At 37.3% G+C, this 22,342-nt stretch overlaps 1 protein-coding gene across 4 annotated transcripts in view; it reads left to right on the top strand.

Annotated features, from left to right (window-relative positions):
- The window catches only part of TAF3 (TATA-box binding protein associated factor 3), a 199,410-nt gene that overhangs the window by 45,595 nt on the left and 131,473 nt on the right, over window positions 1-22,342 (top strand). Inside the window, exon 1 of one of the 4 annotated variants that reach the window (XM_055353756.2) lies at window positions 9,921-9,940. The exons of the other annotated variants lie outside the window; for them this stretch is intronic. The gene's annotated coding sequence lies outside the window, so the exon portion shown is untranslated. Of the gene's footprint in view, window positions 1-9,920; window positions 9,941-22,342 lie in introns of those variants that run through there. 4 annotated transcript variants of the gene reach the window in all.

The following is a 22,342-nucleotide window of genomic DNA, read 5'->3' on the forward strand; positions in this document are numbered from 1 at the left end:
ATAAACTTTATCCATAAATATTTCATATTTTCAATGTTTTACATGGCATACATAGTTTTTTTCTTTAACAACAGACTTAATATTTTTAAGAACAGTTTTCGATTCATAGCAAAGTTGAGCAGAAAGTACAGAGTTCCTAGATTCATCCTGCTCCTTCATCCCCTTCTCCTTCCCCCCTGTCAGTATCCTAAACCAGCGTGGTAGGTGCACTGATGAACCTGCCTTGACACATTATTATTACCAGAGTCTGTAGTGTTCCTTAGGTTCACTCTTGGTGTTGTACATTCTATGTGTTTTGACAAATGTGTAATGACAAATACCTACCATTATAACATCATACAGACTAGTTTCACTGCCTTAGAATTTCTCTGTGTTCTACCTATTCTTCCCTCCCTTACCCCAACCTGTGGCAACTACTGATCATTTTATTGTCTCCATAGTTTTACTTTTTTCAGAAATTAATTGACAGATATCATCATTATATGTTATTACTGTGTACAACATGGCATTTTGAAGTATATAGGCACTGTGGAATGGTTAACTCTAACAAATGCATTGTGTCACATAGTTAACTCTTTGTGGTAAGGGCACTTAACATCCACTCTCTACATTTTTAAAAAATACTACAGTATATTATTCTTAACTGTAGTCACATTGCTATACAACAGATCTCTTGAAATGTGTTCCTCCTATCTAAGCGTGATAATGTGTCCTTCATGTACAGGTTTCTGTGTAGACTCGTGTTTTCATTTTTCTTGGATAAATGTCCAGGAGTAGAATGGTGGGGTTATACGGCTTGTTTGTCTTTTTATTATTCAGCTGTGAAAGTTCTTTACCTATCCTGGTCATCAGTTTTTTATCATCTATGTGTTTTCCAAATATTTCCTCTCAGCCTGTGGTTTGTTTTTTTCATTTTATTAACATTATCTTTCAAGAAGTAAATGTTTCAGTTTTAAGGAAATACAGTTTATCTTTTTTTTTCCTTTTTATGTTTTGTACTCTTTGTGCCCTAAGAAATCTTTGCCTAGCCTAAGATCACAAAGGTTTTTGTCCTATGTTATCTTCTAGAAGTTTTATAGTTTTAGGTTTTGGGTGGCTGGGGTGGGTGGCTGGGAGAATGAATGTCAAAGGATCCCTGCACCATTTGTTGAATTCCATTGCTATGGGAGAAGCTTGGTAGAAATGCCGGTGGATTTGTGGATAGAGCGATGGGTTGAGGAGGGAGTCCTCATCAGTGGTGTCTCGTGGGAAGCTTCAGAGGGAAGTGAGTGGGGCCTGGGGGTCAGGAGCTTGAGGAGTGGAGAGGGCAGGGAATAGTGGTTCAGAAAGTAGGGGCCGGGCATGGTGACTCACGCTGTAATCCCAGCACTCTGGGAGGCCGAGGCGGGCAGATCATGACGTCAGGAGATCAAGACCATCCTGGCTTACACAGTGAAACACTGTAGAGACAGGGTTTCTACTGAAAAATACAAAAAATTAGCCAGGTATGGTGGCGGGTGCCTGTAGTCCCAGCTACTCGGGAGGCTGAGGCAGGAGAATGGTGTGAACCTGGGAGGCGGAGCTTGCAGTGAGCCGAGATCGCGCCACTGCACTCCAGCCTGGGTGACAGAGCGAGACTCCGTCTCAAAAAAACAAACAAACAAAAAAACAGAAAGTAGGGGAGCAAGCTGCCTAGAAACCCTTGGTGCCTGCTGAGCTGTGTGAGGCCTCCCTGGAGGTGGGCAGTAGTAACAGGCCTGCTGTGTCACTGGCTTTAGCAGCCCCTGGCAGGGTGGATGCAGCCACATGGAAAGTAGCAACTAGGTTCATTCTTAGAGTTAGGCTTTCACAGGCAGGGGTGAAGGAAAAATAGAAAGTTGCTTAGTAAATGTGCTTCTCTTGAATGGACAGTACTTGCGCTGAGGTCAAACCTAGAACACCAGCAGAAGATAGACACTGACAAGGACTCTCCCGTCACCTCCCCTATCCATTTTCTTCCTTTCTGCTCCTTCTAGCTGCTCCATTTTATGTCTCTCGCATCTTGTCAGTGTTGATTTATGCAGAGAAAAGCAACTATGACCGTACTTCATCCTCCCCATCATGTGTAACAGACTGGAGCATGTGGTGCACCGTGTTCGGCACCTTGACTTTCGTTTTACCCAATAGCATATCCTGTAGCTCTTTCCTGTTGGTGGGAAAGAATATTTGAGAGTCATCTTAGTGATGGATAAAGGAAACACTTAATAGCAGTTTTTTCTGGATCGTAAAGTAATTTCTGAAACTCTCCTGTGTTTTGTAAGTTCCTCCAGTATGCATATGTTCCTTTTATCATTAGTAAATGGAATGAAATTCCCTTCTTTCAGCACATGTCCACTCTGTGCCGTCACTCTTCCAGGCACGGGGGATGGAGCAGTCAATAAATAGGCAGGCTCTGCTTCCATGGTGCTCGCATTCTCATGTGGGCTAATCATCCAAATAAGAAGATGAGAGATGAGGCTGAGTGCGACGCACAAGAGAATGAACGTAGGGGCCTGTGATGGTGGCTGACCACGGAATTTCAGGGCAGGCCTTCCCTGAGAAGGGAGCACTTAAGCTGATAGCTCAGTGACGAGAGCCAGTCATCATGACCAGCAAAGAAGAGCGTGCTAGACAGAGAAGAGTGAGCGCAAAACCTCTGAAGTGAGAGTCAACTTGATGTTTTCAAGAAACAGCAATAAGGCCACATGCCTAGAATCTACTGAGGGAGCGTGGAGTAAGATGAAGCAGAGGTCAGTGCTTATCTGGTAATCAGGGAGAAGAATGAGGATTTTGTTTTAAGTGCAATGGGAAACCATTGAAGAGTTTTAAGTTATTAGAAAGGAGAGCTATAGAAAAAGCCAAAGTTGCCAGGTGGAAAAAGACCCTAGAAAGCCCAATTAGAGGCGAGTGTTAGGAAAACCCTGCAGTGTTGGACGCATCAGGTTAAATAAAGCTTAGGTTGAAAACAAAGAGAAGTGGTTTATTAATTTGTTTTTATGGTACGCTCTAAAAAGTAATCTCCCTGAAATGGGAACTCCAAATTTAAAAGATAAATTTTAGATCAGTGTGCAATTTAAATTCCAAACTGAGGAAAGCAGTTTTTAAAGATATGATTTCAGCCGGGCGTGGTGGCTCACACCTGGAATTAGCACTTTGGGAGGCCGAGGCAGGCGGATCACCTGAGGTCAGGAGTCTGAGACGAGCCTGGCGAACATGGCGAAACCCCATCTGCACTAAAAATACAAAAATTAGCCAGGCATGGTGGCATGCCCCTGTCATCCCAGCTACTCAGGAGGCTGAGGCAGGAGAATCGCTTGAACCCAGGAGGCAGAAGTTGCAGTGAGCCGAGATCATGTCACTGCACTCCAGCCTGGGCAACAGAGTGAGACTGTCTCACAAAAAAAAACACCAAAAAAAACCAAAAAACGAAAACCACCAAAAAAAGATGTGATTTTTAAGTATGCATTTTAAAATTATTTTGTATTTTAGAGGAAGAAATTAGTATTTAGTCATTTGTTTCTTCTAGAATTTTAATGCTGATGCTGAGATTTTAGGAAACCTAGTGTTTAAATTACAGCTCGCAAATGTTTCCTGATTCATTTAAAAATTACACCCTGGCTCTGAAATTAGCCATTTGTGTTTGTTTTGCCTTTAGGAGATCCACAGTGTAGCTCTGGAGGGTGTGTGTTTGTTTCGCCTTTAGGAGATCCACTGTGTAGTTCTGGAGGGTGTGTAGAATATAAGGAAGGGGCACCCTCATTCTGTCTGATGTCTGAATATGGAGGAGACAGGTACACACTCATCCTGTATGGTATTTCAATATTGTGGAGACAGGATGGCTACTGGCAGTTTTTGATAGGGAGGATAGTTTGCGCAGCTTTGAATAGGAAGCAAGATTAATGTATTTGTTAGCCAAAATGAACAGTTAGATTTTTATTACAAAGTTGACCCTTGAACAACATGGGAGTTGGGGGCACAGACCCCTGTGCAGAAATTCATGTGTAACTTTTGACTCCCCCAAAACTTTACTAATAGCTTACTGTTGACTGTAAGCCTTACCAATAATGTAAACGGTCGATTAACACGTATTTTATATATTATATGTACTGTATTCTTACAATAAATTAAGTTAGAGAAAAGAAAATATTATTAAGAAAATCATAAGGAAGAGAAAATGTATTTCCTAGTCGTTGAGTGGAAGTGGGTCACCATGAAGTTGTTGATCCTTGTCATCTTCATGGTGAGTAGGCTGGTTGGGGGGTTGGTCTTGCTGTCTCAGGGGTGGCAGAGGCGGGAGAAAATCCACATATAAGGGGGCATGTGTAGTTCAAAGCCATGTTGTTCAAGGGTCAACTGTATTGTTTGACAAGCGAGATGTTCTGAAATAAGAATAATAGAAAGTCATCATCCAACAAAAGTAATGACAACAAGAAGAACAAGAACAGCAAGCTCTGGTGACCATTCAGGAGTGGAGGCAGTGTGACATAGTGGTCCAGCTCTGGTGATTCAGGAGTGGAGGCAGTGTGACATAGTGTCAAGCTCTAGTAACCATTCAGGAGTGGAGGCAGTGTGACATTAGCGGTCAAGTCTAGTGACCATCAGGAGTGGAGGCAGTGTGACATAGCAGCCAAGCTCTAGTGACCATCAGGAGTGGAGGCAGTGTGACATAGTGGCTAATCCATGTGCCTTGTAGGCACACAATCTTGGATTCACATCCTGGAGCAGCCTGTTAGTAGCCATGTTCTATTGGGTGGGTTACTGAAACATTCCAAATCTCATTTCCTCTTATGGAAAATATAGATCATAAATAGTACCCACATCACAGGGTAGTAGTGAAGATGAAGTGATCATCTATATAAAGATCCTAGTGCCATGTCTTTTGGCACCTAGAAAGTACCAAGTAAACAAGAACAGTAATACATTTAATATAATAATTATGATTTTGTTATCTGTTTTACTTATAAGGCAAGTATTCACATCACCATTTTTCAGATGAAAAACATACTTAGAGAACTCTAAATTTCCTAAGATCACAGAGCTAGGAAATGCAGTGGCAGGGTTTAAACTTATGAAGGTCTGACTCCAGAATTTATGCTTTTAATCATAACTCCATATTTTTTTCTAGCAAGGTCCTTCCAAGATTGGAAGTTAGATCATTGGATTCATAATTAATTCAGAGTGTGAAACAATACATCGTAGAACAATTCCCTATTTTGCTTGTTAATCTAAAGATTTCACATTATATTCTACTTATTTTAAAAATAAAAACTATTCTAGAAGAAAGTAACTTTAGAAAAATTTTAAAATGTAGATAAAAAATGTTTACAGATAAGGTAAAAGAAAGATGTCACATATAATCCCATGGAGAATAATCCTTCCTGACTTCTACCGTGTGTGTGTGTGTGTGTGTGTGTGTGTTTGTGTCTGTGTGTGTTTGTGTGTGTGTGGACTGGAGGCGGGAGTGTAGAGACGCACACACACATACACACACGTAAATACATACGTACATAGATGTTGATTTCTTTTTCCAAAATGAGATCACACCATATGTTCTGTGCTCTGATTTGGGTTTTCTCCCCAGCTTATTTTATTGTGAAGGTCTTTCCATGTCTGTTAACTTATCCTCGTGGGAGCATAGTGTTGCATTACCTGTGTGTGCCATCATAAATTTACGTAGTTCCCTGTTGTGACATTTAGATTGTGTAGAATTTTTCACTATTTTAACAGTGCTTCTATTAACATTCTTAATCACACACATCCATTTGCATTTTCTCATAATTTCCTTAAGAGAAATTCCTGGAAGAACTGCTGTGTTGATTATCACCTTTTTAAGCTTTTGATACGTATTTCAGTTGCCCTCCAGAAAGGCTGTCCCAGCATGCACCTCTGCAGCAGCATGGACTGCCTCCTTCCCTGTGCTTGCATCTGCAGTGCATATTATCCTTTTTGATCTTTGGCAGACTGGTGAAAAATAGTTCTGTCTTGCATGCCTTTGATTACCAATGAATATATTTATGTTTATAAACTATTTGTACTTTTTCCATTATAAATTGCTCTTTAAAAATTCTTTGCCTCTTTTATCACGCCTGACTCCTGGGTTTTGGTTGGCCCAGAGATTACTGAACTACTTTTGACCCCAAGTTTTACATATTTAAATTTATTTTTAGGGATTTCAGGTGAGCATCTTTAAAAAAATTAGATAATTAGGAGAAATGAAAACGGCTTGTATTAGTATATGAATAGTAATGTAGGTATTGGCATAAAACAAAACTTGCTTTAAGGACTCGCTCTAAAGACCTGTCTTTCCCATTACATTACTGAATAGAGGTTTAACTTTGAACTCATTCTTATGAGTAGGAAATCATAAAACTCTGATCCCAAGTCCATCGTTCCTTCTTCTTTGAGCATGAAATTCTCATCAGTCATTGGTTGTACTTTGGAACTACTATATATTAGAAACCAATTCTCACTTTTCCGGGAGTATATTGTTTAAAAAACGAATTCAGATCCACCAGGATATGTTCTCTCCATTTTTACTTATAGTTAATTCTCTGCTGCTTTCCTAATTACTTTTGTTTCTTTTCTTCCAGTGGTCGGTTAGAATATAATTTATTTACATGGGTGTTGCCTGATGGAAGATACTTTCTGGTGGTTCATTATAAAATACATTTTTAAATGTAAACTTCATTTTTCTATTGATTTCCATTATACAATTGGAAACTGTAACTGTTAGTGAAAAATGGTGGTCTGTTGTTGAAGAGTTAGGATGGTAACTTGTTAAACTTCTACAGACTCCTGACTTGAGTTTTTAGGCCTTAACGAGCGGCAGAACTCGACACACTTCTGAGTTCGCCTTCCTTCACTTCTTCTCTAAGTCCTTTCCTTGAGTGTCTTAACACTCATGCCTGCCCCCACTTAACATTTTTCCCTGACAATCTCCTGCTGGGGCCATTTTGTTCTTGATCCCTTCTTCTACCCTGCCACCCCCACTCCATATTTAAGATGCTAAAAGAATGTATTCTAAGCCTTACCTTTCTTGAAGCTCAGAGTTTCTTGTAATATGAAAAAAATTCGTTTCCTATAAAGCTATTAAGTTCTTATATTGCTTTCAGAAGTGTAATTTTCATGACTTAGATTGTATGTATCTGTGATAGAAATTATTTTTGTATAAGGAAAGACAACAGAAAATTTTTAGTCTAGACATAACAGTTTATTTTTGCTAGAAATTAAAAATAGTAATACACTGTAGTCAGTTGTTTAATATACTTGTTCTTAAACTTTATTAGTTCGCTTAAAAGTTTCCTATCATACAATATAAAATTCAAAGATTTTAAAATACATGTAGCTGGAAGTCTTGTATTGTTATTTCTTGTAAATCAGACTTGCATATGTGGTAGAATTTCTACTTCAAACAAAGGAAATATTAGTAATGATGGCTAATTCATTATTGAGATCTGTGTGCTAAGCATATATTAATTGGTCCTAAAACCAGATATTCTTACAGAAATATTTATTGGCTTAAAGAAATATTTACTGGTTAAAATAAATAAATTGATAGTAAATTTTCTCTGAATCTAAATTGATGACAACTAACTACTGCTTTTTTTTTTTTTTTTTTTTTTTTTTGAGATGGAGTTTTGCTCTTGTTGCCCAGGCTGGAGTGCAATGGTGTGATCTCTGCTCATTGCAATCTCCGCCTCCCAGGTTCAAGTGATTCTGCTGCCTCAGCCTCACAAGTAGCTGGGATTATAGGCATGTGCCACCATGCCTGGCTAATTTTTGTATTTTTAGTAGAGACAGGTTTTCTCCATATTGGTCAGGCTGGTCTTGAACTCCCAACCTCAGGTGATCTGCCCACCCCAGCCTCCCAAAGTGCTGGAATTACAGGCGTGAGCCACCGCGCCAGGCCAACTATTGCTATTTTGACATGACATTATATGCATGACAGCCTGAGAAGTAAAAATTCATACATTTAATGAATTAGATTTTAATTTCTTTTACTAAATATGTGAATTTTAGATTAAGAAATATTGATTAACTATCCAAATATTTCTAATATTTGTTCATCACTTAAAATAAACATGATTTGTCTTTTAGCCAGATGATATATAGTGGGAAACCACGTTTCTGAAATTCACAGTTATTTCAAAACTATAAATTTAATGGGGAAGCTTTTCACATGTCAAGTTAAATATTGATTTAGGTTTAAAGTGACACAAGTTGAATTTCATTATTTATATTAAAGAAAGTCAGCGAAATTTCCATAATTAAAGTTTGTTCTTCCTGGCATTCTTTTCTAATTTTTCTAATCTTTTTTTAACCTGCAAAGTTTCCAGTTTACCAGTAGAGGGCACTGTTGTAACATGGTAGAAGTGTTGGGTTGATTTTTTTTTTTTTTTTTTCTTTCTTTCCCACTAGCTACCCGCCCCTCCGCCTTTGCAGTTTGGAAAGTGTTTTTTAAAAGCAATGTTCTCTGTGTAATTAAAATCATTTCCCTGTATAATTAGCAATGGAGCCTTATTCTTTGTGGCAGAGTTTGTGGATGGCGTTATTATTTAAGTCTGTGTTCGTGTATAGCCAAGGCCAGAACTGTTGCCTATTAAAATATAGGAAGTTATATTGCCGTTTATCAGCACTAAGCAATATTGTAGATGGAAATATATAAAATTACAGTATGTTTCATTTAGGTGCTCTGAGCAAATTACTCAATAGGGAACGTTTAAAACTCCTGGTTCTATCTTGAGAAATAGCAGAGTTAATGTGCCATAGTTATAATATCTTGCGTTCAGGTGCCCTGAATAATAATACAGGACAACTAATTCTTGCAGGGTTTTCAAAACTATATCTGCATTAGTGTACTGCTTAAGAAAGCCACTGATCTACTTAGCAAATTCTTTATATAATTTCTTTTTCACGCTGCCTTAAAATCATACAATTTTGATACAGATATCAAACTACTAAAATAGTATTAAAGCACAATTAAAGTTATTTCTTTCTTTCTTAAAAGACATATATGTTATATAAAATAACATTAAATGTGCATTCATTGCCTGGCTGCCTTGGGAAATATTTGGGGGCAGGGAGTTTAGAGAGAATCCAAGCCTGAATTTTGAGTTGTCAGAGGTGTAATTCATGAAGTTATAATTTATCCATAAATCCCAAAGTCTCTATAAGTAGTTTAAAAACAAACAGAAATCTTATTTCAAGACTAAATTATAGATTATTTGCTATACAATTTTTTGGAACTGAAAAAATTAAAAGTAATAATTTAATATGTTTATAATTAATTTCATTCTGTGCTTTAATATTTGTAAAATATTTGAGAATCTGGAATCTTAGGGTTTTTAAATCTTTAATCGATAGCCATATCAAATTAGGGAATTAGTATTTTCTTCAAGATTTTTTTTTTCTAACTTTATGAAATACTCTAGCTAAAAAGTTGGCTCTGTTGAAATTGTGTTTCTAACAGACCTATTTTAAAAGGTGGAAAACGGCTTTCATTGACTTACTTTGTATCCACAGACTTAGGAAAGCAGGTAATTTAATGTTTACTTAGTGATTTACTTTGACAATAAAAATGTAGGGTAAAATTTGAGAGATGAACGAGATGGTTGAGGAACCTGTCATGTAATTTTAGAAAAACATTTAGGAATATCTTTTATGCATTAGTCACTGTAGGTGCAAATTTAGAATAGTTTAGTAGAACTGGAACAAAGTGTCGTTTTTTAAATCTAAGTTTCTTTGGTGTTATGGATGTCCCCAAGGGAAGACATCCGAGTTCTCCCCCCCCCCCCGTCAAAAGGGGGTGTCGAATTTGAGGGGAGTCCCCCACTCCGTTGTCCTTAGGGTACGTCATAAAGCAGATGGGACCAGATATTTTGAAGAATCAGCCAAAGAACAGAAGGACGTGACAGAGGCTGTCCTATTTCCTTGATTAAAATGTGTAAGGTTGATTAGAGAAAAGAACTTAATGCTGTTTATAGATAAAAAACTGTTGCTTTCTCATTTCTTATTACCAAAGTGAGACTGAAACAAATGTTGATTCTGTTGACACATTTGTATTGAGCACTTAGTTTCCCTGTATCGTCTTGGTCATGATTACCACTGTGTTTCCCCTCGAGAGGCCATCGCAGGTTTTAGTCTGGGCTATTTGTATTCAGCAAGGTCAAGATAAGTTTTATCGTTACAGATAAGTCAAGTGCATTAGGATCAATAGGTAATAGTAAATGCATTGAAGATATTATTGCCAAGCTCTTAATGATTTTTTAAAGCTGTGAGCTTGTCATATAAAATATACCTCTTATTGTTTTATCTATCTGAATGGAGCTCAGGAGTCCAATTAATTTTGCGGACATTTCAAGAAAGAGTAAAGAAACTTAAGGGCAGATTAAAGCAATGTTTTTGGAAATCCTTAATTGCTCTGCATTTAAACTTGTACTGATGAAGTTTTAGAGGCTAATTATTTTTAAAGAAATGCAAAAGGACAGCTAGTAGACAGCATTTATAAATTACAAATATAACTTGAGTTTACTTGTTAAGATAATCATTTTTTGAAGTTATATATATCTTACCCCTGGGCTTTCCTGCATAAATCAGATTTCTGCTTCCTCAGGTGGGGAATAGTGTGGAAAAAAAGATCTTTTATAATTACCAAGGGATGATGGTGAGTATTTCATTATTTTAGAATTTCTGTTCTGGCCTAAATATATAAATAAGCTCTATAAGCTCTATATATTTAAAGCCAAAAATATCCTAAACATTTTCATTGATTTTTTTTCTTTTTTACTGAAAGGAATAGTTTTTATGGATTATATTAATTAATATATTAAAAATATGGACTCTAACAGATATGTTTTGTCTTAGTTTTTTTTTTCAGTTAATTTTCTGTGGCCCAAAACATGACCACAACATTAGGTGAAATGTAGATTGCATTTCTTTTCTTTTCTAGGTGCAGATTACATGGAAAAGTTTTTTCATCGATTTCTTAGCTGTATGTATCATGTAACTGTTCAAAACACATAAACTAAAGAAATTATGTATTGAGCTCAGGTTTTTTTCCTTCTTCAGTACTGCCATTTTAAAAAATCCTTTCTAAACTTTTTAGACTTCTAGTTTGGAATTTTGTGGTGCCTGCTTGCATTTGTGCTTCTTAATTCTTCAAAATGTGCTGTTTTTCTTTTGATACTCAATTATAGATAGCAGTTTGTAGGTTTTCCTTGTTTTAAGTGAAGCTTTCTTATCTTAGCTGATAATTGAAATAAAGAGACTGAAACCAATCTTCATATTGATTTTATGTATTCTTTATCAGTCACTATTTATATGGTAGTAAATAATTACCATTGCTGTCATAATTGTTCCTTCTCGATATTTTTTTTCTGTCTCCATACATTGTTTATTTATTTAACCATTTAAATTGCAGGTAATATAAGCACGTGACATCCTTTCTGGAAATTGTAAACTTTTTTTTTAAAGTCCTATAAATGACGTTCTTTGAGCCTTTGGCTTATTAATCTTTATAATATTGGTCTACATTTCCACCTACTTAGCCATTTCTCTTTCTGGCTGAATAGTGATAATTTTTCCTCAACATTAGGTCAATTTATTTTATTGCTGGATTAGATTGATTGTGTTATAAGAAAGAGAAAACCAAGAGGTACAGAAGGACGTGTGGAAACCTCCGCTGAAAACGGATGCTGTCCTTCCAGAGCCAGCGGGCATGAAGGGGTTGTTGGCCTCCAGTTGAAAAGTAGCATGAAAGAGAAGTTGACTACCTCTTTTCAAAAGTTATCTTTGTGTGGTGGTCCTAATGCAATATTAAGAAAATTAGAGCTTTAAAAACCAGAACAATGGTCCTTTTAAAATATATCCAGTTTAGTGAATTTACCCCCCAAAGCCTCTGGTGTCTAATTACTCAAAAAAGAAAAGAAAGAGGAGAAATCTTTACTAGCAGAAAAATAAATTGCAAAAAGTGGCAAGTTTTTACTTTTATGGAAAACATTTTAATTCTGTTTTAATCCAGAAGGCAATAAAAGCAGCAAATTTTAAGAGTATTCATTTTTTTCTTGTACGACTAATTTTACCGACAGAAAATAATTGAACTCCAAACAAGTGATAGTAATCTTATATTACTATTAAACTTTTATTTTATTTATTTTTCTCTTTAAGTTTTTTTATTATACTATTAAACTTTTAAATTTATATTTATAAAAAGGAAGTTTGTTTTCCTCCTTTTTACTTATAATTTATCTTGTCTGTATAATAAAGGGAGACGCTTAATGACCAAAAGAACAAATCTGTGCATAGATAAATTTAATTTTCTGAAATATTGTGAAGCAGTTTTTAAATTTAACAAGATTAATTATTACCTGAAAGCAATACTTGAGCTTCACATTTAGAGGTCCTCGTATTTCAGACTGTGGGCCTGGTTTTCTCTAAAATTAATTAGGGACCCTTGTAAAGAGGTATTTTCAATGAAATGGGCCATAAGCAGGTATTTTAAAGTACATATTGTTTTCTAAAAGTTTTCTTGTTGGTTTTATAAGAATCGAAGATGAAAGAACAACTTATTTATTGTAGCAGGAGTTCCTGTAATGCTGTTTTTGGAAATGAGTTTATTGTCTGCATAGGAGAAAGAGGAGAGAGGCAGTCTTACCTATTCCTGTAGGTGAGCACCGTATACAGAATCACGGGGGTCAGTGGTTATGTGACATTTTGTGTGTTTACTCAGCTTACTTGAAAATACAGCTATATTGTCCTAAAAGTCAGGAAAGTTCTTTGACTTAATTATCTTTATCTTTCGAGCATAGCCAAAGTCATTATTTCCACTGAAGTTGTCATCTGTGCTTTACATTTTCTTCCATCTATTAAAACTATTTTTCCTCTTCCCCCAGCAGATTGTTGAAACTTTGGGAAGTGCATGATTCTTCCTCCAGACTCTTTTCTTGTACTAGAAATAGGACAGTGCCAGACCTATCACTTGTACTTTGATTTGCTGCCTTTATCTTTAGCAAATCTGAATAAAACTGTCATCCTGATTTTCAAATCTCTCTTTGAACTTCCTTTACTCAAATTGCCCACTTTCCTATCTGCTCACTACTTTTTTTTTTTTTTTCCTAATGGAGATTCCACATCTGAGGTTTATTTTTTACGCTGTTACTGTCCTTTCTTGGATTTTTAAAATACTTTTTATTTTATAACTTATCTGTTACTTCCTTTTGGCAAACACAAATTTAGGTGATAATTGCTTAGCTTAAGTGAGAAAATTGTCAGTCTCCATGAGTCTTTAGAAATAATTTATACTGATTTCATAATTTTTAAAAAGCTACCTGAATTTGTGACTTTGGGGATCATCATTAAGGACTGAGGTGGTGAGAATGGTGGTGTGGAAATCTGGGAGATTTTTCTTCTTTCATATTTGAGTGTATTTCACATAATAATTTCTCAATATTTTACAAACTATGTGTAAAATAAGTAGATACATTTCTTAGCCCAGAATAGCCCACAAATGTTTAATGAAAGTTGGAATTTCTTGCTCAGTTCTTTAAGACACATAGAAAAAATTGTCGTAGAAGGCACCTTGTTATTTAATTCCTAAATATTTAGAATATGAATAAGAATGTAATGAGAATATGGCATTTATTGTTAGAATTTTCCAATATTGCTTTGATATAATGAATAATATAAATGCTTTCCCTTTATCATTATCTTGTAGTAAGAGAATCTAAGAATTTTAGAGCTAAAGTGCCCTCTGAGATTACAACCCTACTATTTAAAAAATAAGACAACTGAGACCCATTGTGATGAAGTGACTTGGCCAAGATCTTAAAAGCTCATTAGTGACAGACATATAGAGTGAGGTTTCTTGGTTCTTACTCCATTTTTTTTAACCACATGCTCAATTCTGTGTCCCTCTCTCTCCTTCTAGTACCATTTATACACCGTGTGTGTTATTTTGAGAAGGGACTAGTTAGTTTGTATACTGTAACGGCAATTCAGATCTCAAATACATTGGAGCTAATGTTTCTGTCACCTTACCTGTCACAGTGTCCTTTGAGTAGACGCGTACTTTGCAACTTGGCATTTATTCAGTAAACATTTTTTTTAAGTATGTACCATGTGCCTCTGGCATGCAAAATAATAGGGAACGGGTATTATGCATCTGACCTTCCTGTGTTATTAATTCTAAAACATGATTTTTAAAACAATACATTTAATCATATGGATGTACCCAGGAGCAGATCCTGATTTTGTGAGGCCTAAAGCTTGTACAATTTTGGGAGCCTTTTTAAAGAAAGTAATATAAAATAGCAAATGCAAAAGCAGATTCAAAGGCCTGTCAGTAGTAGACTGGGTAAATAGATTGTGAAATATTATACAGCAATGAATAAAAGGCTCTCCAACTGCACACAGTGTGAAAAACATCTCTCCTCCATTGAACTGAGTGAAAGAATCCAGGCCCTCAGAGCACTTCTGCTCTTAGAAGACTGGCTGTGGTTGCCTTGGAGTATTGGGCCGGGGGAGGGAGGGGTGACGGGAGGAGTAAGGGTATAGGTGATGTTCTCTGTCTTGATCTGAGTGTGTTCAGCTTGTGGAAAGTCATCAGGCCACACACTTAGGGTATATTAACTTTGTATGTGTTTATTATACTTTAACAAGAGTATTTAAATCAGCTATATTGGAAGGGAGTCCTGTAAGTGAGAAACCCAGAGGCCACTAGCTTATAGGAAATTCCCTCTCTAGATGCACTATAATTAATTCAACCAATGTATGTATGTATGTATGTATGTATGTATGTATGTATGTATGTATGTATATGAGACAGAGTCTTGCTCTGTTGCTCAGGCTGGAGTGGAGCGGCATGATTGGGGCTCACTGCAACCTTTGCCTCTGGATTCAAGTGATTCTCCTGTCTCAGCCTCCTAAGTAGCTGGGACCACAGGCACACACCACCACACCCAGCTAACTTTTGTATTTTTAGTAGAGACAGGGTTTCGCTATGTTGGCCAGGCTGGTCCGGAACTCCTGACCTCAAGCAATCCGCTCACCTCAGCTTCCCAAAATGCTGGGATTACAGGCATAAGTCACAGCGCCTGGCAAATTCAACCAATTTAGTGTTACTACACATTTAGGCTCTTTCCAATACAGATATCTTTTTGAAGCTAAGAGTTTAAAAATTTATAATTTTATGAAATGTTTAATATGGCCATGTTTAGAGGTTTTTTTGAAGTGTTATTTTTAAATAGTAGATTAATAAGACATATGTTCTCTTTGCCCTTTTTATTTTGAGAGATTATACCTTTGTTATAAAATTACTTTCACCAATTATAGTTAAACTGTATGGTAGATTATTAATTACAAACTTACCTATGAAAGATTTTTGGAACTGTACACAATGAAACGTAACTATGGTTTCAGTTGGTAACATACTCATGCGTAATTGATTATATATTTTATCTCATAAGGTTTTGAGTCAGAAATATTTTTATTATACGTGAAATGAAATAATGATACCCACCCTCATCTTTGTACAAGATTAAAAGGAACAACAGTGAACTGTCTTATTTGGAAAATGACATGGCATTATTTTAGAAAACATTTAGAAATTTATTATACTAATAAGCCCTAATATGGACTCCTGAAATACAAAGTGTAAACACCGGCTCTTTTTGTAAGACAATTCAGACAGCATAGAAATGACGGGAGGTGGTTTTTAGGATATTCAGTATTTCTTCTCTACCTATTGGGTAACTCACTTTATTCATCTGATGGGCCATAGTTATTTACCTTTCTGGATTTATGGGTGGCTTTTAAAATATTGTTTTGATTTTGGCCTTGTTTCTTAGTCTTATAGACTTGTATCATTAAAAATAATGATGCAATTAAATAAAATACATATTTGGATTTTTAACATTCAGTATTCAAATTCCAAGTATGTATTTTATTTCCTAGTTTGGGAGAAACAAGACCCAGTAAATGAAATAAAACCTGGCTGGGCACGATGGCTCACAACAGTAATCCTGGCAACTCTGGGAGTCTGCAGCAGGAGGATCATTTGAGCCCAGAAGTTTGAGACCAGCTTGGGCATATGGCAGAACCCTGTCTCACAAAAAATAGAACAAATTAGCTGGCCACCCAAAAAATAGAACAAATTAGCTGGCCACCCAAAAGATAGAACAAATTAGCTGGCCTTGGTGGCACGCACCTGTAATCTCAGCTACTCAGGAGGCTGAGGTGGGAGAATCACCTGAGCCTGGGAGTTCTAGGCTGCAGTGAGCTATATCACTCACTGCTCTCCAGCCTGGGTGACAGAGTGAAACCTTGTCTCGGAAAAAATAAAAAATAAAACCCAAGTAACTTACTCCTTAGACTTTTTGGGGAAATAACTTTGATTTAGCAGAGTGCCTTCATTTGACAGATTTTTGCACATCTGAAAACAAAAACTATTTCTGAATTAATATGATCACTTGTTATGAGATTTAATATATTAGGTGGTAGTCTGGAGGGAATTGGTGGATGTGAGAAATAAGAAATATGCAGCTATCCTGACTAGCACCCTGAGCAAACAGTGTGCCACAGTATTGAAGAGAAGTGAGCCGTAGTTAAGTAACAGAAACCTGTATTGGAATTTTCTTAGACTACCCCACTCTCTGCCTGTATGATAGACATCATCCTGCTGACGTTTCCTTTAAGGGCCATTTCTTATAAATGCGTTTATATTCCTAGAATAAGCTACTCTACACAGTACATGTTGTATCTTTCCATGTCTTTAAGTCCCTCATCTAGGTGGATTTTTTTTTTTTAGTAGTTTCTATTCTGACCACCAAGGTTATCAGAATCAACTCCTTACCTACTCATCACTAAGCCATTTATGTTGTAATTTGGCAAAGATTAGTTTTGATGATGCGTGCAACAGATGTATATTTAAACGATATACCTACTAATATTAGCATATTTAATTTTCTGCTAATCCAGCACATCTGTGTTTAGAGGAACAAACAGAAATAAGAGAGAAATGATTCACATTACAAAAGGATTCTCTTAGCCCAAGCATGGTGGCTCATGCCTGTAATCCCAGCACTTTGGGAGGCTGAAGCTGGAGGCTGATTTGAGCTCAGGAATTGGAGACCAGCCTGGGCACCATGGGGAAGCCCCATCTCTACAAAAAATACAAAAATTAGCCAGGTGTGGTGGTGCATATCTGTAGTCCCAGCTACTTGGGAGGCTGAGGCAGGAGGATCACTTGAGTCCAGGAGGTCAAGATTGCAGTGAGCCATGAGTATAACACTGCATTCCAGCCTGGGCTACAGAATGAGACCCTGTCTCAAAAAAAAAAAAACCACAAGCTCTTTTAATATACTGTTTTCCCACCATGTGTCGCATTACTTTACTGTATCTTGAGAATCTTCAGTCATATTTCAATATCCTAGGTTCCTCAACCTTAAGATATGCCTTTAATGCCTCCAAGTCAGCAGTATATGAAAACTTCAAAATTCTCTTTAAAAGGACAATAGTTTAATCAAGTAAAAGACATTTGTCTCTCAAACACACACACACTAGATAGCAGGTTTAGTATAAAATTTAGCAATGAAGCTTGAACGTAATAAGTTTTTTATATCAAATAGGTATATGTTTTACAAATAAAAAGAGCAAGACACCTTCTATTTCTAGGGGGCCCCTTGAAATTTGATAGAGTAACAATCATGCGTTTAGATGTAATGAAAAAATTGACCTAGAGGAAGCATGTTAGCATTCAGCTGGTAGAGTGATGTGCAGCAGAAAGAGCTGTGACAGAAGAGCTTTCCAGCTTGAGTTCTCCTTCCAACTTTCAGTTTCCTTTACTGTGTAACTTTGGAGGAGTTGCTTACCTTCTCTGTGCCCTAGTTAACTCATTAAAAAGAAAAGGATAACTGATTTTTGTGATTCTTGAGCAGAGATGATTTCACCAGAGACTTTATATGTTGGTGGACTTCCACACTGGCTGTTCTTGTAAATTCACCAGCGTGTCCTGGAATCAGTAATATAAGGAACTAGTAAGTGCAGTTAAACAGGTGTCGATTGGGCACCTACAGTGAGTTCAAAACTAAACTGAGCAGAGTTGATTTGTCTGTGAGTTTTCATGAACACAGCTATTTCCTATACTGATGTGTTATAAATTGTACTGAATTATGGGAAAACAATTATAAATTTCAAGATGTTTTCTTATTCAAATTTTGGAAGGTTTTATCTAATCTGTGGCTTAGTGCAGAGATCATCTTATTGGAGACCGTCAAGCATCAATCTTAGCATGTTAGATTTGGAAGTTTTGGCCAATCTAACGTGTATTCCTCATTTACAACATTTTATGCAAGACATACATATACTTCACAGTCCTTGCCTCTGAGAAGTCAGTCTCTCAATAGGATCTTAGAGGTCATCCAGTCCATCTACCTCATTTTATAACAGAGGAAATAATTGTTACAGGGATGAGAAAAGGAATCTTCAGAAGTAAGAAATGAGAGGGAGAAGTTTGGTCGTTAAAAAAAAGAATGTGTTACAATTAAACCTAGGATGATGGAAAGCCCTTGAAAGGCTTTAGAGAAATAACATTGTAACCACAGGAAAAGACACGTAGGTTTATTGGATGAAAATTACTCAGGGGTATACTTGAACTCAACATAAGGAAGAATTCTCCAACAGTCAGTGTCTAAAGGTGGAGTGCTCCTATCAGAAGACAGCGAGCAGTAAGATCACTCCCACAATGAGCAAGCTTTGCAAAGTGATCACTTGATGAGGGTTTTGCAGAAAGTAGTACGCAACCACTGGGGTAATACACCTGGGCTTTATTTTTCCTTTGTAATAATTTCAGACTTACAGAAAAGATACAAGAATAGCACAAAGAATTCCTAAGTATTCTTTACGCAGATTCCCCAAATGCTAACACTTTACATCGTTTGCTTTTTCTGTGCTGTTTCTGTGTAGATACATGTTATTTTTTGTTTCTGAACTGTTTGAAAGTAAGTTGCAGACATGATGCTCCTTTGTCCTTAAATATTTCAGTGGGTACTTTCTAAAAATGAGTGGCTTCTCATATGTAACAGAACAGTTATCAAAATAAGGAAATTAACATTGATACAATACTGTCATCCAATCCACAAGCTACAATGAGATTACATCAGTTGTCCCAGTAATACACTCCGTAGCAAAAGGAAAGGACAGTTTGTCTGGTTGTGTTCAGTTAGGAGTCCCGTGGTGCATTCAGTCAGCCTTTCTCTTTAGTTCTTCAATCTAGAACAGTTCCTCAGCCTGTCTTTGCCTTTCATGACCTCACCACTTTGGAAGAAAACAAACTAGTTATTTTGTTAAATGTCTCTCCATTTGGGTTTGTCTGATATTCCTCATCAAATTCAGGGTGATTATTTTCATCAGAAATACCGCAGACGGTGGTGTGTTCTTCTAATGCCTCGTGTGATGAGTCCTGTGATACTGATTTGATGGTAATTTTATTTGGCTAAAGTGGTGACTTCCAGGTTTCTCCATTGTCAAGTTATTACTTTCTCCTTTGTCATTGATAGCTATCTGGTGGAGAGATACTTTGAGACTATGTAAATACTCTGTTTCTCATCAAACTTTTACCTACTAGTTTATCATCCATTGGTGATCTTTACTCATATTAGTTATTCCTAATAGTTGCTGGATGGTAAATTTCTAATTCCATTCTTCCTTCTACATTTATCAGTTGGCATTCTACTCTATGGAAGATTTTCCCCTCCTTCCCACTTATTTATTCATGTATTGATATCCGCAGATACTTATTTTACTCAGTATATTATACTCTTAGTCCATTTTCTGTTGCTTAGAATACCTGGGTAATTTATAAAGAAAGGAATTTATCTCTTATGGTTATGGCAGTTGGGAAGTACAAGATAGAGGGGTTACATCTAGTGAGAGCCTTCTTGCTGGCGGGGAGAGGGGACTCTCAGAGTCACCAGGCAACGCAGGGCATCACATGGCAAGGGGCTGAGCATGCTAACATGCTTGCCCAGGACCCTCGTCTTCTTAGAAAGCCACCAGTCCCACTCCCATGATAACCCATTCATCTGTGAGTGGATTAACCCAGTAACAGGAGCAGACCCCTCGTGACCCAGTCACTTGTCAACTGCCCCGCCTCTCAATACTGCCACACTGGGGACTGGGTTTCGACATGAGTTTTGGAGGAGGCAAACATTCAAACCGTAGCATGCTCCTTTACTGTTATTATTTATTTCACTGCTTCAGCTGTACCCGGTTTGGCCCCTGGGAGCCCCTCAAACTCCCTCCTATGTCCTTAGGCATGTTGTCATTGTTCTTTGGACAGTCCCTTACTTTCTGGCCCAAGAAGATGATCTAGGCTCTTCTTGTACTTCCAGCTTTAGCCCTGGAAGCAGCCGTTTCTCCAAAGACCTCTGCCTCCATTTTTTTTTTTTTTTTTTGAGATGGAGTTTTGCTTTTGTTGCCCAGGTTGGAGTACAGTGGTGCCATCTCGGCTCACTGCAACCTCCGCCTCCTGGGTTCAGGCGATTCTCCTGTCTCAGCCTCCCGAGTAGCTAGGATTATAGGCACCCGCCACCATGCCTGGCTAATTTTTGTTTTTTTTAGTAGAGATGGGGTTTCATCGTGTTGGCCAGGCTGGTCTCAAACTCCTGACCTCAGGTGATCCACCTGCCTCGGCCTCCGAAAGTGCTGGGATTACAGGCGTGTACCACTGCGCCTGGCCTGCCTCCTTTTTTTGAAGAATAGAGTCTAGAATCCAGGGCACTAGGACTGGTCATTGCTATTACAATGTCATTGCTTTTAGTTCACCTTAGCAGAGCTAGGGTGCATTTATCCATATCCATACATACATCTATGTCTATTTCCATAATAATATTTCCATATGTATTAAAAGCATGATTTCATATTAATAATTCCAGTTCTGATTTAATATCATACAGCTCACTATCTGTGTAATTCTAGAATATACAGAAAACAGTTTCAGAATTGCTAACCCATACCAATATATCTGGAGTTCAATTTTTGTTCAGTTTTTTTTTTTTTTAATTTGCAGTTTGAAAGTATATAGTCAAAACTTTGTGTTCACAAGATACTTGGAAGGGCTGAGGGTGGGGAATGGAGTATGGGGAGTAATTGCTTAGTGGCTACAGAGTGTCTGTTTGGGTTGATGAAAAGTTCTGAAAATAGATAGTGGTGATGGTTGCATGACAGTGTGAAAATAATCAAGCCACTGAATTGCATACTTAAAAATATTTTAAATAGCAAATTTTATGTTATATAAATTTTGACACACACACCCACACACTCACACACACACAAAGTGACTAATTCCTTCCCCTACCCCCAGTGTAGTTAGTGAGGTTATTTATTTGAAATATAGTTAGATTCGTTTATTTCCATTTATATTTCTTTTTTAGGCTTTCCTCTCATGCTTGAGTTTTCTTACGTAAAATATTAATATGGCTCCAAAAAAGTCATAATTATACAAAAAAGGTATATTCAGAGAAGTGTTGCTCCTGCATTTTATCTGCCCCATTTCCCTCCTCACCGAATCCTTTCCACTTGGCCCCATCCACTGCTGTAGGCAACCAGTCTCATTAGTTTCTGCTTTATCCTTCCTGTCTCTTTCGGATTTATTTTCTCCTTTGCATCTATATTCAATTATCCATGTTTCTAATTCAAATGCTTCTTTCTGTGCCTTTTTGTTACTTTCCACACAGTCTTCATTATCTCCCAAATAATCAACCTTTCTTCCTTACAGGGATAAACACACACATGTTCTCTCCTGTCAGCTAATGTCTTAGTTTCACCACCATCTTTTCTCTAAATGGCGGCTCCTTGAGCTGACCCACTACTCTTTGTGGGTGCTTGTCGTCATGTTATTATTTTTGATTACCTGTTTTTAGGGTTTTAAGTTTGGAGAATCCCATTTGGGCCACATCTTCCTCTGTTGATACTTTTTTTAAATTACGTTTTTTGAGACAGTCTCAATCTGTTCCCCAGGCTGGTGTGTAGTGGTGCGATGATGGCTCAGTACAGCCTTAACCTCCTGGGCCCAAGTGATCCTCCTGCGTCAGCCTCCCGAGTAGCTGGGACTACAGGGGTCCACCACCATGTCTGGCTAATTGTTTTTTGTAGAGATGTGAGGGGGTCTCACTATGTTACCTGGGCTGGTCTCAAACTCCTTGGTTCAAGTGATCCTCCTGCTTTGGCCTCCTGAAGTGCTGGGTTTACAGGTGTGAGACACCACACCTGGCCCTGTTGATACTTTGAGATCAGTCAGCCACATTAGACATAACCAGCCGCTCCCTAATGTTTACCAAGTGTTTCATTCCCT

This window comes from Gorilla gorilla, chromosome 8 (assembly GCF_029281585.2).
Source record: "Gorilla gorilla gorilla isolate KB3781 chromosome 8, NHGRI_mGorGor1-v2.1_pri, whole genome shotgun sequence".
NCBI classification, from domain to species: Eukaryota; Metazoa; Chordata; class Mammalia; order Primates; family Hominidae; genus Gorilla; species Gorilla gorilla.